The 15,028-nt window shown below is 49.3% G+C and overlaps 1 pseudogene; it reads right to left on the reverse strand.

Annotated features, from left to right (window-relative positions):
• Positions 1–9,809: 9,809 nt before the first annotated feature.
• On the reverse strand, positions 9,810–13,577 carry LOC129668993 (H-2 class I histocompatibility antigen, L-D alpha chain-like; annotated as a pseudogene).
• Between the last annotated feature and the right edge of the window lie 1,451 nt (positions 13,578–15,028).

Below are 15,028 nucleotides of genomic sequence, written 5' to 3' on the forward strand. Positions count from 1 at the left end.
AAAGGAAGAAAAGGAAATAGAAAAAGGAAGAAAAGGAAATAGAAAAAAAAAGAAAACCCCCAGATACACTTTCAGGCCAATCTGCTCGAGACAGTCCCTCAGAGGAGGGCCTCTGGCCTGTCTCCCCAGGTTAGCATGCTGACAAGGTTAGGCCCCACGGGAAGCCTGTGCCTGGGCTGGTCATAGGCTCTCAGCATGTGACCCCAGAAGACACTTCTGGATCCTTCTTTTAAGACTTCTGCTTTTACTCTGAGCATTTTGTCTGTGTGTCTGTACACTGTGTGTGTGCAGTGCCATGGTGGCCAGAAGAGGGCAACAGATCCCCTGAACTGGAATTACAGATGGTTGTGAGCTGCTGGGTGGGTGCTGGGAACTGGACTCAGGTCCTCTGCAGGAGCAGCAGGTCTCTGGGCCATTGGGCCACCCTCAGCCACCTCTCTGGTTGGTTTCATGTAGACCTGGGGCTCATTAATCCTACGGCAGCCACCACCTGCACGACTGTCTTTAGAGCTGGTTGGAAGAGGCGGCAGCTGTGCTGGGGTTTGGGGAGGGCTGAAGGGTTGCAGCGGTTATAGGATTGGAATTCAGGGATCTCCTCGTCCACATCTGCCTCACTCATAGGGGCTTATGGAGGCTGCACTGGGAGATAACTAAACTCAGTGACTGTCTTAGTTAGCGTTTCTATTGCTGTGGAGAAACGTCAGGACCAAAGAAACTTGGGGGAAAAGATTTTACTCAGCTTACAGTTCCACGGCACTGCTCACTACCGAAGGAAGTCAGGACAGGAAGTCAAACAGGGGAGGAACCAGGAGGCAGGAGCTCATGCAGGGGCCATGGAGGGTGCTGCTTCCTGCCTTTCTCATCCTCTTTCCACCTCCCCAGTAATTTTTCCAGACAGGACTGGGTTTTACTATCTGACAGTTCTGGAACTCACTCTGTAGACCAGGTGGCTTTGAACTCCCAGAGACCTGACTGCCTCGGCCTCCCAAGTCCTGGCATTACAGGCCTGCGTCACTACATCCAGCAACCAGCCTGCTTTCTTACAGAACCCAGGACCACCAGCCCAGGGATGGCCCCACCCACAGTGGGCTGGGCCCTCCCCATCCGTCACTGATTAAGAAAACGCCCTGCAGGCTTATCTACAGCCCAGTCTTCTGGAGGCATTTTCTTGAGGTTTCCTCCTCTCAGAGGATTCTAGCTTGTATAAGGGTGACATGGAACTACCCAGCACACATGTGATTGGGCAGAAAGGGTCCCTAATGCTAACTGACTGAGTGGGGAGACCTAGCAGGCTGGTGTAGTCTTCTGGCTTTCTCTGTGAACATCCCTCCCTACCAGGATGTCGCCAGATCTGAGGATCTCAGGCAGGAGAGATGGCTAAGTGGTGAGAGCCCCTGCTGCTCTTGCAGAGGGCCCAGGATGGATGCTAGTACTCATGTCAGGTGGCTCACAGCCATCTGTAACTCCAGCTCCACAGGACCCTGCGCCCTCTTCTGGCCTCCATGAGATACATGCTGTCAAAACACTTAGACACAATAAAAGTGTGAAAATAGAAACAAAGAACCTAATCCACTGAGGCATTTGGCCTTTTCTAAAGACACTTCAGCCTCAGAGAACGTGACAGCGGGAAAGCCTCCCAAGTCCTGGACTGCTCCTCTGTGCAGACACCATCTTGTTCGTTGCCAACCCAGAGGCATGGAGAGATGTACAGGGAGGGGTACAGAATTTGTGGGGCCTAGCAGCAGCTGCTCCCCCCAGGGATCCTGTGTTCTGGGCCATGTTTTTCTGTAGACATCCATTTCCCCAGGTGACCAAGAGGAAAACTATCTACCCCTCTGAGCCACACCAGCCCCGGGCCTCCCAGTCCCAAGACAACCAGCCCTTTCCGGAGGCTCAGTGTGGACAGGTGTGGGATGTTCAGCAGCTCAGAACGACCTGACACTCCCACGAGCGTCTTGCCAAGCTTATGAGGAGACACAGGTACCCAGGCCTCCTCAAGAAGGAAATCCCTTAGATAATGAAGTGCAGCATGGGAAATGGTCATTCTGGGAGCCACTGATTCAGGAAGCAGGAAGCAGAATTTGAGGCAGGTCAGGTGAAAGCAAAGTCTGTGGAGCCAGTTCCAGGGGCCACCCAGCTCAGGCATCTGCTATGGTGCACCCTCTGGCCTGTGAAACCACTTGGGGCTGTGACTTTCACCTCACACCTCCTGCTCCTGCCCTCCAGGGATCCCATCGAGCTGCCAAGAACCCCAAGATAAGTGGGGAACACACCTACTCTACAGATGCAGATCCATGTGAGCTAAGAAGCTAGCTGGGCTTCACATGTGACCTTCTGAACTTCAGGTCAAAAAGGAGTGGCCTGCCCCGAAATCCGGCTCCACCGAATTACACCAGAGCCTGAAAAGGAAGCCTGTTGTTCTGCCAGACCAGCAGATCTGAGGTCTCCGTAGGCCTGCCACCGCCATGATGAAAGTGCACTTGGTGGTGCCGCTAGATGGCTTGGAGTGGTCCTGACAATTTCATTCCTGGCCCTATCCTGGAATCCCCACCTACTGGGGTGGGGCATTCCCTTGTGGGTAGAGGGGACTGGAGGAACTGGGAGGTATTAGAGGAAGTCTGTCCCATAGCATCTGTCACAGTACAATACACAAAAGACCCATGAATACAAGAAACAAAATAGAGAGACATGAACAAAGTAGCTGCTCCATGTCTGATAACAAAAATGAAACCAAATGCAAGGAAGGTGAAAAAGGCACGGGGAAATGAGGAGCCAAGGGGTATTGTTTCCTCTATTGAAAATTCCTCCAGAACAGAATCAGGATCCCCCTCTGGGGGAGGCACGGCATCCACCCCAAAATTGTTTCTTATAAACACAAGGAACAGAAGAGTAAGACAAGAGCCAACAAAGTGGTCATGTAGCCATTTGGCAGTTTAAGCCCAGACCCACGGACCTTCAGAATTCAGCTCTGGTTTCCCTGCCACAGAAGCCAAAAGCACAGAGAGGGGGGTAGACATTGAGACTCCATGTCCACCAAAACTCTCCAATTGGCAGGTGCGCTCTCCATCAACCACCCCAGGGTCAGGGCCATCTCCCAGACTCCAACAGCTGTGACCCCCAAGTAGTCCACGCCTAGCAACATCTTGCCATTCTTACAGACATCTCAAGGCTTTCCAGAACAAATTTTCAGAACAGAAAGCAGAAGCAAACACAGAGACACTGAGACAAAGAACACTCACTGGCTGATACTGGACTCCCTTGACCGAAGGGGTCCTGGGAAGTCTCAGAATCTCGGTGGAACCCCCAAATGTAGTGCCCAGATTGCAAGACCCCCCAAAACACTGCCAGGAGACAACTCCATTGCAAAACACACATTCTATACAAGCTTGAGCCTGGGTCGCAAGCTCCCTGTGGAAACAGAGAGATCCAGCCCCAAGGTCTGGGAAAACAGAGATTTTAATGGGCAAAAGTGCAAGTGGGGAGTTTCCAAGCCTTGATGTCAAATGATTGGATAGGGGGTCTATAGGGAAGTTGACCTTTAAAGTGATTGGTCCATTTTAGGTGCCAAGGCCATGACAGTCCTGGCCCAGTCATCTGCAGGGTGTCTGCTCATGTTCAAAGCCTTGAATGTCCTGTTACATGCTGGTTAGGCTACTGTCAGGGAAGGGGGGTGATTAGCACATCTTGTGGTTTTTCTTAGTAGCAAGGCTATGTGTCCTTGGTCACCAGCTAGGGGCCATCTGGGTGGGTTTCCAGGCAATGGTATCTCCCAAGCTCTCAAAGAAGAATGTGCCAAGCCTGATTACTTTCTACAGCAGGGCGAAACTGTCTCAACTTGCCTGCTCCTTTGTCTAAACTTGTACTCAGAATCACAGTTATGTTGCCCGGAGATTCAAACTTCAAATTTTGAACCTCTCAGCCTCACTATGTAGCTCTGGCTCTCCTGGAACTCCCCTTGTAGACCAGGCTGGATCTCTCAGGGACCCACCTGCCTCTGCCCCCCAAGTGCTGAGATTTCAAGGCGTGTGTCACCACACCCAGGACAACTGAAGTTTTAATCATTAATAAAAGAGACCAGGGGACTGGAGAGATGGCCCAGGGGTTAAGAGCACTGGCTGCTCTTCCTGAGGACACGGATTCAGTTCCCAGCACCCACATGGAGCTCCCAACTGTCTGCAACTCCAGTTCCAGGGCACCCGGCACCCTCACAGCCATACATGCAAGCACAACACCAAAGCACAAAAGCTAAAAAATAAATAAATGTGTAATAAAAAAGAACCAGAATGAGAGAAGCTGTCCTGGAATATTAGCATCCCTCAGGGGAAGCTGCCTCCTACCCTTTTGATAGGGTTTTCCTAATTTCCCCACCTTTCTTTACATGTGGGTTAAAAGGCACAATAAAGCTGAACTTGGAGACTCACACCAACAATCTCAGCACTTGGGATGCTGAGGTGGGAGGATCACCTTGGGTTTGAGACTAGCCTGGACCACATGGTGCACTGGGCCAGCCTGGGGTACAGGGGAGATCCTTTTTCAGAACCCCTTCCCCAGAGAAATAAAAGAAAACACAGGGCTGGAGAGATGCTCAGTGGTTGAGAGCACTTGCTGCTCTCCCAGGGGACTTTGGTTTGAGTCTCAGCACCAAGAAGCCAGTTCACTCCATTTCCAGGATCCCATTCTGGCTTCCCAGGGACACCAGACACATACAGAAGGCAAAACATCCATATGAAGTAATAAAATAAATTAAAAAGGAAAGCCTAAGATGATTGTCGTGATACATAAACTCAGTTTAGCAAAGGACCATGTGACCGGCCTTCAGGAGAGCCCCACCTGGAAGGGTTCTGGGTGGCTGGGGCAGGAGTGCGGGTTCCGCGGGCTCAGCGCGCCCTCTCGTGCCCCCTTGGCTCCAGCACAGCAAAGGTGAGCAGTCAGCACACCTGGACCTGCCTGAAGCCAGTTGCCAATTTTTCAGAGTCACTGTGTCACCTGTGTCAACCCTGCAGTTTGCTCATACCTCAAACCGTGCCACTAGGTCTGAGGGTGAGAGGAGGCCCAGAGCCCCTCTCCTCACATCGTAGCCCTGAGAGCGGCCCCAGTACAGGGTCAACCAGGAGGCCGCTAGCCCGGTACAGCGCCTGCGCACTGCGGGGCCCTGTGCAGTGTGTAGAGCCTCTGCCTCTGGTCCAACTCTGACCCCACGCCTGCTCCCTCCCCAAGTGGCTGTCACTTGCTGGGGAGAAGGATGGACTGGGTGTGGCCTGCCTCAATACCCCCTCCCCGGCCTTCTGCCTTGAGGATCCAGCCAGGCCAGCTCGGGACAGAGGCTCTCACAGCGTGGCCTCAGGACAGCTAGCAGGGGCATCAACAGCGCTTGTTAGAAACACAGTATTCAGGGCGATGAGATGGCCAAGCACTGAGCTCTTGGCTCATGTTCTGGATGGCCTGGAACTTGTTCTGTAGACCAGGATGGTCTCAAACTCACAGAGATCCTCCTGCCTCTGCCTCCTGACTGCTGGGATTAAAGGTGTGCCCCACCACAGCCTGATAGGATTTTTGGTTCATTTGTTTTGTTTTGTTTTTATTTGTATGTGTGTTTTGCTTGCATGTGTGTGTAGGTGTATGGGCCCTCAGAGGGCATTCGATCCCTCGGAGCTGAGGTTACAGATGGTTGTGGGCCTCCATGTGGGTCCTGGGAACTGAGCCTGGTCCTGCGGAAGAGCAGCCTGCACTCTTCACACCGACTGACCATCTCTCTAACAGCCTTGTAGAAATGCAATTTCTTCTTCTAAAAGGATATTGCCTCCATGCCTTTTTTGTTTTGTTTTGTGGTCTAGCGGGTTTAATTAGGGGTTCTCACAGGAGTGCAAGCTCCTCACCAGAATGTTGGTATTGTGTTCTTGTGGAATGTATACAATTTCCCTTATTCATTCAAATGCCAATTTCTCTACCCCACTACCTGGTTTCAATCTGGACATTGCATTGTGATGTTTATTCTAAGCATTTTATAGCTCAAGATTCTGTAAACATGCCACCATTTGTTCTCCGTATTGTCAATAAAACAACCAGCCAATGCTGTGCAATGGAGAGGATAGGGTGGGACATACAGGTCCGAAGGGGAGGAGAGATAAGCAAGTGGGAGGAGTGAGAGAGCAAAGATTGGCAGAAGAGGACTTGGAACCAGGAGGAGAGATGAACTGAACATAAGATATGACTAAAAGGCAAGTATAATGGATAAAATATCAATGGTAGGAAACTCTGTGGTCTTGGAGGTTTAGGATGGAATAATCATTGCCCAGCACTGTGCTCTAGGTTAACTAAGTACATCCAGGTCTCTGTGTGGTCATTTGGGTATACAGCTGGTTTAGGAATAACCACTGTTTAACTAAAAGATAAATCAATAATAAATATTAATAACCCACAACACCAGTGGCTACAACCATTACTGTCTGACTAGCCGTCCTCGGGGAGGGAACCTTTCCTCCTCATCTGGCATCTTGGCAGGCCAGTGTGAAGCTGGTCTCCCGAGTTCCATGCTGCAGTGGCCAAGGGTAGCCAGAGACAGTTTCACAGACCTCCATCCCTCCTTCTGTCCTGTCTGCTGCAGTGTCCTGGGACCTGAAGGGCGTGGTCCTGGGGGGTACTGTAGCACACACGGGACCACAGTGAAGGGAGACTACTGATGACGCTTCTCCCCCGGTTCCCCAGCACCTGCTAGCACTATGAACTCAGCAGGGACACAGGTCCAGCCTACTTCCAGCTTGGTTTCTCAATGTCCTGTGTTATTGAGTATTAATATTTATTATTGATTTATCTTTTAGTTAATCAGCAGTTATTCCTAATCCAGCTGTATATCCAAATCATCACCCAGAGACGAGGATGTATTTAGTTATCCTAGAGCACAATGCTGGGCAATGATTACTCCATCCTAAACCTCCAAGCCCACATAGCTTCCTACCATTCAGATTTCACCCATTATACTTGCTTTTAGTCATATCTTAGGTCCAGTTCATCTCTCCACATGGTTCCAAGACCTCTCCTGTGGATTCTCTGTGTTCCTCCTCACCCCTCGCTTCTTCTCTCTCTCCTCTAGACCAGGATGTCCCACCCTATCCTCTCCATTGCTCATCATTGGGGCTGGTTGTTTAATTGACAATAAAGAAAACAAATGGTGGCATGTTTACACAAACCTGAGACAGGTGATGCTTAGATGTCCAGATTGAAACCAGATAGTGGGGTAGAGAAATCAGCATTTGAATGAACAAGGGTAAATTGTATACATTCCACAAGAACATTATACCAACATTTCCCCATTTAAGCCCAATAAAAGGCTCCTTTTCTTTTAATAATTATAAAAGTTATGAAAACTATTAGGTAAGATTTACATGTGCAATGTCCAGTCCATGTGTATTTAGCAACTTAGGAGAAAGTATTTGATTATTGATCCTATCTTGTCAAGTTTATAGTTCTATACCTAAATTAACTTTTATCCTTATTGGTATTACTTCTATGAAAACATTTTCTTAAATTCTAAACAACTTAAGCTTAATTGTGGAACTGTAACTATTTGGTCTTCAACCCCACCAGAGACTTGAGAAGGAATAAAATTAGTTATTGAAGTAAATAGGAAGTGCATGTTAGCAGCTTCCAAAAAATTAAAAAGATTGACAGAGAGACAGTTTGCTGCCTGAATAGTCACCCATAACTTTCTATATCATTGGAGCATCATCTTCAGCCTTTCGGCTCAGAATATTTGACAGACATATATGTGAAACAGGAACTATTTAGGACTTGCTTACCCTGTCTTGGCAGAGTCCAGCAGACAACTGCATTTAAGCTTTCCCATTTTTGGCAGATTCTGTCTGGCACGAAGCGAGGGTATTTTCTTTACCCGAGTGTCTCCTTTACCACATTTGAAGCCATGGCCAGATGGAGGTTCTTCGATGCTCATCACCTTCTTTGAGGTAGGTGGAGTGCTGCCAGGAGATGACCTGTCTCATTGTCAAAGAATCTTTAAAATAATAAAGACATTTTTAAATGCCATATCTTGTAGGTCTCTGAAGTTTTGGAAGACTATCTATCTTTATGTAATTGATCTGTCTATAAAACCAATCTATCCATTAAACCTAGGATGTATACTCCTGTGACAAATTAGACTAGTGTCTGACATGACTATGAGTTGATTAACTAGCAGTTAACTTGCATTACCTAATATCCTAAACAGTTTTTAATAGCAGTTTAAAAGTATTGGAAGTAACCTTGAATCTGTATCAGTATACTAAAGCTTATACTAATCTTTCAAAAATAGACTTTTGTATCAATATACAAAATCCTACACCAGAGTTAAAAATAACCTTATTTGAGAATAACAAATAAAGCCTTAAATTGAATAGATTCAATAAGCTACCTTTTATCTTATTATTCCTATTAGATATACCTGTATTCCCTTTCTTTCTTTCTTTCTTTCTTTCTTTCTTTCTTTCTTTCTTTTTTCTTTCTTTCTTTCCAACCCCTTTTCTCCTTATCTAAAAAAGATAGAGAAAAGAAAAAAGAAAAGAGAGAAATCCCTGAGTCTAACATTGTTTTCTCTCTGAATAAGACCATTAATAATTTATAACCATCTCTCAATGGCAATAAACATTCATAGTCACAGAAGATAACCAAAAACCTACCGAAGCCCCCTTAGGGAAAGTTGGATGTCATTCTCATGGATTTCTTCTAGCTGACATTTTGGACATGCAGAAATCCTCTTAGGGGGCCCAAAGAAAGTTGGGAAAAATATTAATTAAGCAAGCAATAACATTTATGGTCTAGTCTTTGAATTTGAGAAATTTCAGGCTCAATAGAAGTCCTGTTTGGAACAGTGTAAAATGCTGGACCAGTTGAGACTAGTAGCTTTCTTCAAAGCTCTCTTGGGAGCAGGCTTTGATGAGAAACAGCAATTGAAGCAGTTAAGGCAGGAACAATTCTTCCTAGGGCTGGGGGTTGATGGAAAGGAGAGAGAGGCTTAAATGCCCCAGATAAAGTAACTTTTAAAAATGAGTGCTACAGCACCAGGATTCCCAGAGCCAGGGAAGGAGAGGGAGTGTCAGGCAGAACACAGATCCAACAGGACCAGATCTGAGCTGAGACCCTGTGGATCCCTCCTTTCTGTGGATCCTACAATCTGAGAGATGGGAAAGATGGAGAGAACCTCCAGGGAGGCGCCTGGAAGAAGGCAGGAGCTCAGGAGACTGAAGCTCATCTCCTCAGCCCACAGTCTCCTGAGAAAAGGGGCCTTGTGCTGTCTTGGTGGGGACAAGAACAGGAAAAACACCTCCTACTGCTGTCACACTTGAGCATCCCAAAGGACAATGAGACAGACACCACTCGCAGGAATAAGAACAGGCTTAGTCCTCCATGCAAACTAAAAACAGAAGAAATAAACACGGAAGACAACATGAAGAGCCCCAGCCAGGACCACAGCCCTGGGGTTCATAATCCTGGGACAGGACAGGGCTCTGGCCATCCCTGTGTCCTGTGATCACTGATATCAGCATGTGGTTCACAGGGATGGAGGGAACACAGCCAGGAAGTGACAGAGCTGAGGAGTGACCAGGTCACAGATGACAATGGACTGAACACCTGGACACAACCCTGTTCACACTCAGCTCCCACAGCCTCATCCTGTCCCACCAGGTACAACAGCACAATGACATAGATTCCTGAAAGTTCTCCATCTGTCCTGTATTTCCTCCATAAAACTCTAAGTATTCTCAATTCTTTTCCTGCCAATCAACCTGTCAGATCAAGAACATGAACAATCAATTTCTCATTGAGATTCTTATTTTTGGGGTGGGGGGAGGGAGGAGCTGCAGCTCAGGGCAGCATGGAGTTGACAGGATGGAGATGTCCCCTCCTGCCTGGCTGGACCAGGAAGGTTGGCTGTGGAAGGGAACACAGGGCAGAGCAGGGAGAGGGTGGTGGTGTGGAGGGGTGGGCTGGGCTCCCCAGTTCTTCACACTGAGCCCATAGGATCACAGGGAACTTAAGATGCCATTGACTAAAGGGAACTGAGGGCTCTGGATGTCACAGGAGGGACCTGAACACATCATCTGTCACTGTCCACTCAGGCAGCTGTCTTCATGCTAGAGAAAGAGAGTCATGAACAGTCACTATGAAGACAACATCCAACCAAACACTCCTCACCCAGAGGAGATTCCAGGAGTCCCTGGATCTCAGTCATGTCCACTTTGCCCCTCCCCAAGCCAGATCCCAGAGTGTCACCTCTACAACCTGGGAGAGACAAATCAGAGCTCTGGGCGCTGTCCCTCCCTAGGAAAAAAGAAAGAAGGAAAAGAAAGGAAGAAAGAAAGAAAGAAAGAAAGAAAGAAAGAAAGAAAGAAAGAAAGAAGGAAAAAAGGAAGGAAGGAAAAAAGGAAAGAAGGAAGGAAAGAGAGAGAGAGAGAAAGAAAGATTTTATTACAAGGTACAAATACAGCACCTAAAGATTTTCCTAAAGGGGCTATTATGATCTGGCTGAGCTCCCCATTATCTCCAGCTTCACCACAAGGGCCTCAGGGACAATCCTGTCCCGCACACTTACCTGGAGCTGGAGCATAGTCCCCTCCTTTTCCACCTGTGAGAAGAAGGGCCGTGAGAGACTATGGAAGACCTCAGCCCTAGGAAGTTTCCAGAACTGACAGCAGACCCAGTTAGAGACAGTAGCAATGAGGGTGTGGATGTGTTTCCATTAGTGAGGCAGAAAACTCTTCTAAAAGTGCTAAGAGAAAACCCAAACCCTGCCCTCTCCTACCTGTGTTTCTCCTCCTCTTCCTCACAACAGCCACCACAGCTCCAATGATGACCACAACTCCAAGGACAACCAGAACAGCAATGACTGCCATGATAGGGAAAGTGGGCTGAGGAGGCTCTGGGAAGAGAAGGGCAGGAAGGGAAGGTGAGGGTCATGACCCCAGCTCTCAGCCCTGACCTGCTCAGGGTCTGCACAAGGCTCCAGCTCTCCTGACCCCAGCTCTGCACCCACAGCCTCCTTACCCCCTCTCAGGGTGAGGGGCTCAGGCAGACCCTCATGCTGCACATGGCATGTGTAATGCTGCTCCTTCCCAGGAGGCACCACCACAGCTGCCCACTTCTGGAAGGTTCCAACCCCTGCAGGCCTGGTCTCCACCAGCTCCATGTCCTGGGTCAGGTCCTCCCCATCCCTCTGCCAGGTCAGGGAGATGTCAGAGGGTAGAAGCCCAGGGCCCAGCACCTCAGGGTCATGTCACATGTGCCTTTGGGGAATCTCTCAGAAGATTTAAGAATTCCTACAATTACAAAATAAACTGAAATCTGTAAAGAAAAAAGTTAAATCCATGATAATTCTGAACTATGTGTCTGTTTGAACACCTTGACTGTCATCACACTAGTGACCTGGTCCCCTCAGAACAGAACTGCACATTTCCTGGGGAAACTCGGAAGCTAAGAGACAATCCGCATGAGCCAGCAGTCAACAGGGTCTTCCTTATGAGAAGTTCTAGAGCATAAGACAGATAGCAAAAGAACGGAAGAAGGAACAGAAAATAATTAACACAATATCTGTTTAACTTCTTATCACAATAAGGAATTAGGGGCAGGGCTGCAGGAAGGGTGCCACCAACTAGTACTGCCACCATTGAGGCACAGCCCTGTGGTCATCTTGCTGACCAGCATTAACTGTCAACTGTGAGAAGCCACCACAAAGTGTGTAGCAGAAATGTGGTCAAGCTCTGACCCTCAGCTACAGAAAATGGCTTCCAGCCCCTGCCTCTGGGGGACAAGATACAAGGTGTGTCACACAGGATCCCTGAAGTGTGCTGTGGACCCCAGTGCAGCACTCACTGGAGCACAATGGCTCACAGGGTGAGGGGACCTTCCCTGTCACTCCAGTCCTCCACTGCAGAAGACGCTGTCTCTGAGAAAGGTCAATCCCTGATTCCCTAGGGGAGCACTGTAGCTTGTTGGGGCAGAGGAGGAGCAGGAAGAGGTGGAGAGTGAATTCTGCAGGAAACAATGTTACCTTAAAGGAGAAAGGCTTCTGAGAGCTGAGACTGAGTTAACTTGTCCAATTATCCAGTTTATCAGTTCCCTCCCCTACACCTGTGGAGACTGCTACACATGATAACACAAGGGTGGAGAAACAGTATCACCCCAGTGAGGAAAAGCTGACTAAAAGCAAAATACCTTCAAAAGACAAACACACAAAAAGCAAAAAGAAAAAGAGGAAGAAAAAGGAAAAAGAAAAGAAATTCTACTATTCAGAATTTGTCAAGGTCTACCTAAAAGTGCTCCTGTGACCATTCTAGGAACAGATAGAATTGGGGTGTGGAAGGGATGCAAAACCCACAAACCGGGATGTGTAAGAATATATTGTTTGGGGGCTAAAGAGACAGTTCAGTGCTTAAGAGCACTGTCTGCTCTTCCAAAGGATCCGGGTTCAATTCTCAGCACCCACACGACAGCTCACAACTGTCTGTAACACCAATTCCAAGGTATCTGGTACTTTCACACTAATGCATAAAATAAAGTTATTTGGAAAATTCCAGAAATTGGGGGAACCGGCCTAGGGTAGGGGAGTCCATGTCTCCCACCAAGAAAGCAGACTTCCGGTCCTGAAGTGCAAGGCTGACACACTCAGCAGGACAGGAGTCAGTTCCACAGACAGTGGGTGTGGACAGAGACCCCGGCCTGGGAGAGGCCATGGCTGACAGCAGGCTGCAGACTGAAGGGTCCCTGTTGTCATGTGGGGACCCTCTCTCCTCCCCTGGAGACAGACTTGGAACTGTCAGGGAGAAGTGAGCCCTGGAGTCAGTGCAGTCACCGCGATGGGGATCAGGAGACCCAGGGACCCGGTTCCCTCAGAGACAGGGGCGTGACCCAGCTGAGGGTTCTCCTTCCTCAGGCCTGAGCCCAGCCCGAGGGAGAGGAGGAGATGCCCGCGGCCTGCACCTGTGCGCAGCAGCGTGTCCTTCCCGTGCTCCAGGTATCTGCGGAGCCACTCCAGGCACTCGCCCTCCCGGTAAGCCCTGTATATGTCTGCTAGACCAGCCTCCTCCCACTTGCGCTTGGTGATCTGCGCCGCCGTGTCCGCCGCCGTCCACGACGTCATGTCCTCGTTCAGGGCGATGTAATCTTTGCCGTCATAGACGAACTGAAGGTCCCCGCGGAGGAGGCGCCCGTCCGGTTCCACGTGACAGCCGTACATATGCTGGACAATCTGAGAGCCTGCGGGACCCCGAGGTCAGCCCCGCCCACCTTCCCCACGTGATCACCCCGTGGCCCCGCCCACCCGCAGACTCCTCCAAACCGAAAGGGAAACCGGTCCAGGGTAGCAGGTCTTCTCCCAAACCTCGGACTTGGCACCCGGGACGTCTCCGACTCCCGTGTCAGGACGTGGAGGGGTCGTGACCTCTGACCTGGCCCTCGCTTTGGTTGTAGTAGCCAAGCCGGGTCCTCAGGTTCCCTTGGTAAATCTGCTGGTTGCCCTTGGCTCTCTGTGTCTCCCTCTCCCAATACTCCGGCCCCTCCTGCTCCATCCACAGCATGCTCAGCTGATGGCCTGAGCCATCTCCTAAACTCCCTTAGTTTTCCTTTCTCTACATTTTGACATTTACAGGGAGTTCACAACCCCTGTGAGTGTCAGTTTGTAACTTTCTAAAATCAACTGTTCTGCATGTGTCTGTCTTAGTTTCTTTCCTGTCTCCATGACAAGACACTCTGACAAAAGCAGCACCAGAGAGTAAGTGTGTAGCTGGCTCACAGCTCCTGGGTTGGCCAGGGAGTCAGAAAGCAGCAGCAGGTCACCCACCCTTCGTCCACCAGGAAGCAGAAAGCTCCAGAGGCCAGGCTTGGCTAACACTCTCCCCTCCATGCTGCACGGGACAGCTGCCCATGGTCACTAAATGGCAAAATGGGTCTTCCAAACTCATCCCCACCCAGAAGATGCCTCCCAGGCTTGCCAGGAAGCAACTTCATCTTATACTTCCCTGGGGTGAGTCGGCGTGCACTCTCCTAGTAGAGCCTGGACTCTGTCACGTTGGGGACCAACACTGACCATCACAATCTCATTGAACCCTGACATGACACAGTTATTTCTTCCATCCTTGAAACTCCTGCTAGGTTTTCTAAAGGTCAGTTTCTGCTTTCCCTGCTGCCTAGGCACCTTGTCCCTTGCTGGGCCTGTTTCACTCTCACCTCCCCTCCTACCTCTACCCGCTTTCCTGATGAGCCTGTTAACCCACACAGGTGATAGCCAACATCCCCACAGTTCTCAATCCTTGCTCTTCTTCTTCTTCTTCCTCTTCTTCTTCTTCTTCTTTTTCTTTTTTTTTTTTTCTGTCTATTCACGTTTGTAGAAAACATCTTTCAACTGGTGAAAACAGACAAAGATAACCATGGGAGAAGCAGATAATGTCCATGCTTTGCAATATTGGAATTTCTTCCTCATTTATAGGGAGGAACTAGGAGCCAGAGATCGCCTGGTGAGCAGGAACCTGAGCCTCCTGGAGGAGGATCCATGCCAAGGGCACAGCAGCCCTCACAATGACCAGGGAGACTAAATGACCCCCGCAGGGTACACAGCACGAAGGGACGACAGCACCAGAGGCTGCAGACTGCTGGGACCACCACAACTCTGCAGTGGGTGGTCAGACAGGGTGAGGCCACTTGAAGCAAGACTCTCAGGGGTCAGAGGCCACAGTTTCCATCCCCAGGCCATGCGCGGATCCACCTGCCTCTGCCTCCCGAGGGCCCGGATTTGAACTGTGTGCCACAGAGCCTGGCTAGGAAACACTCATTTCATCAGGACATAGGCACTGTCCTCTACTACACATCCAGAAGATACTGAACAAGGGCTGGAGGGATGGCTCAGAGGTTAAGAGCGCTGACTGCTCTTTCAAAGGTCCTGAGTTCAAATCCCAGCAACCACATGGTGGTTCATAGCCATCTATAAGAAGATCTGGTGCCTTCGTGCAGGTGTACATGAGACAGAACATTGTATACATAATAAATA

This window comes from Psammomys obesus, unplaced genomic scaffold, assembly GCF_907164565.1.
Source record: "Psammomys obesus unplaced genomic scaffold, mPsaObe1.curated_primary_1811, whole genome shotgun sequence".
In the NCBI taxonomy this organism is placed as follows: Eukaryota; Metazoa; Chordata; class Mammalia; order Rodentia; family Muridae; genus Psammomys; species Psammomys obesus.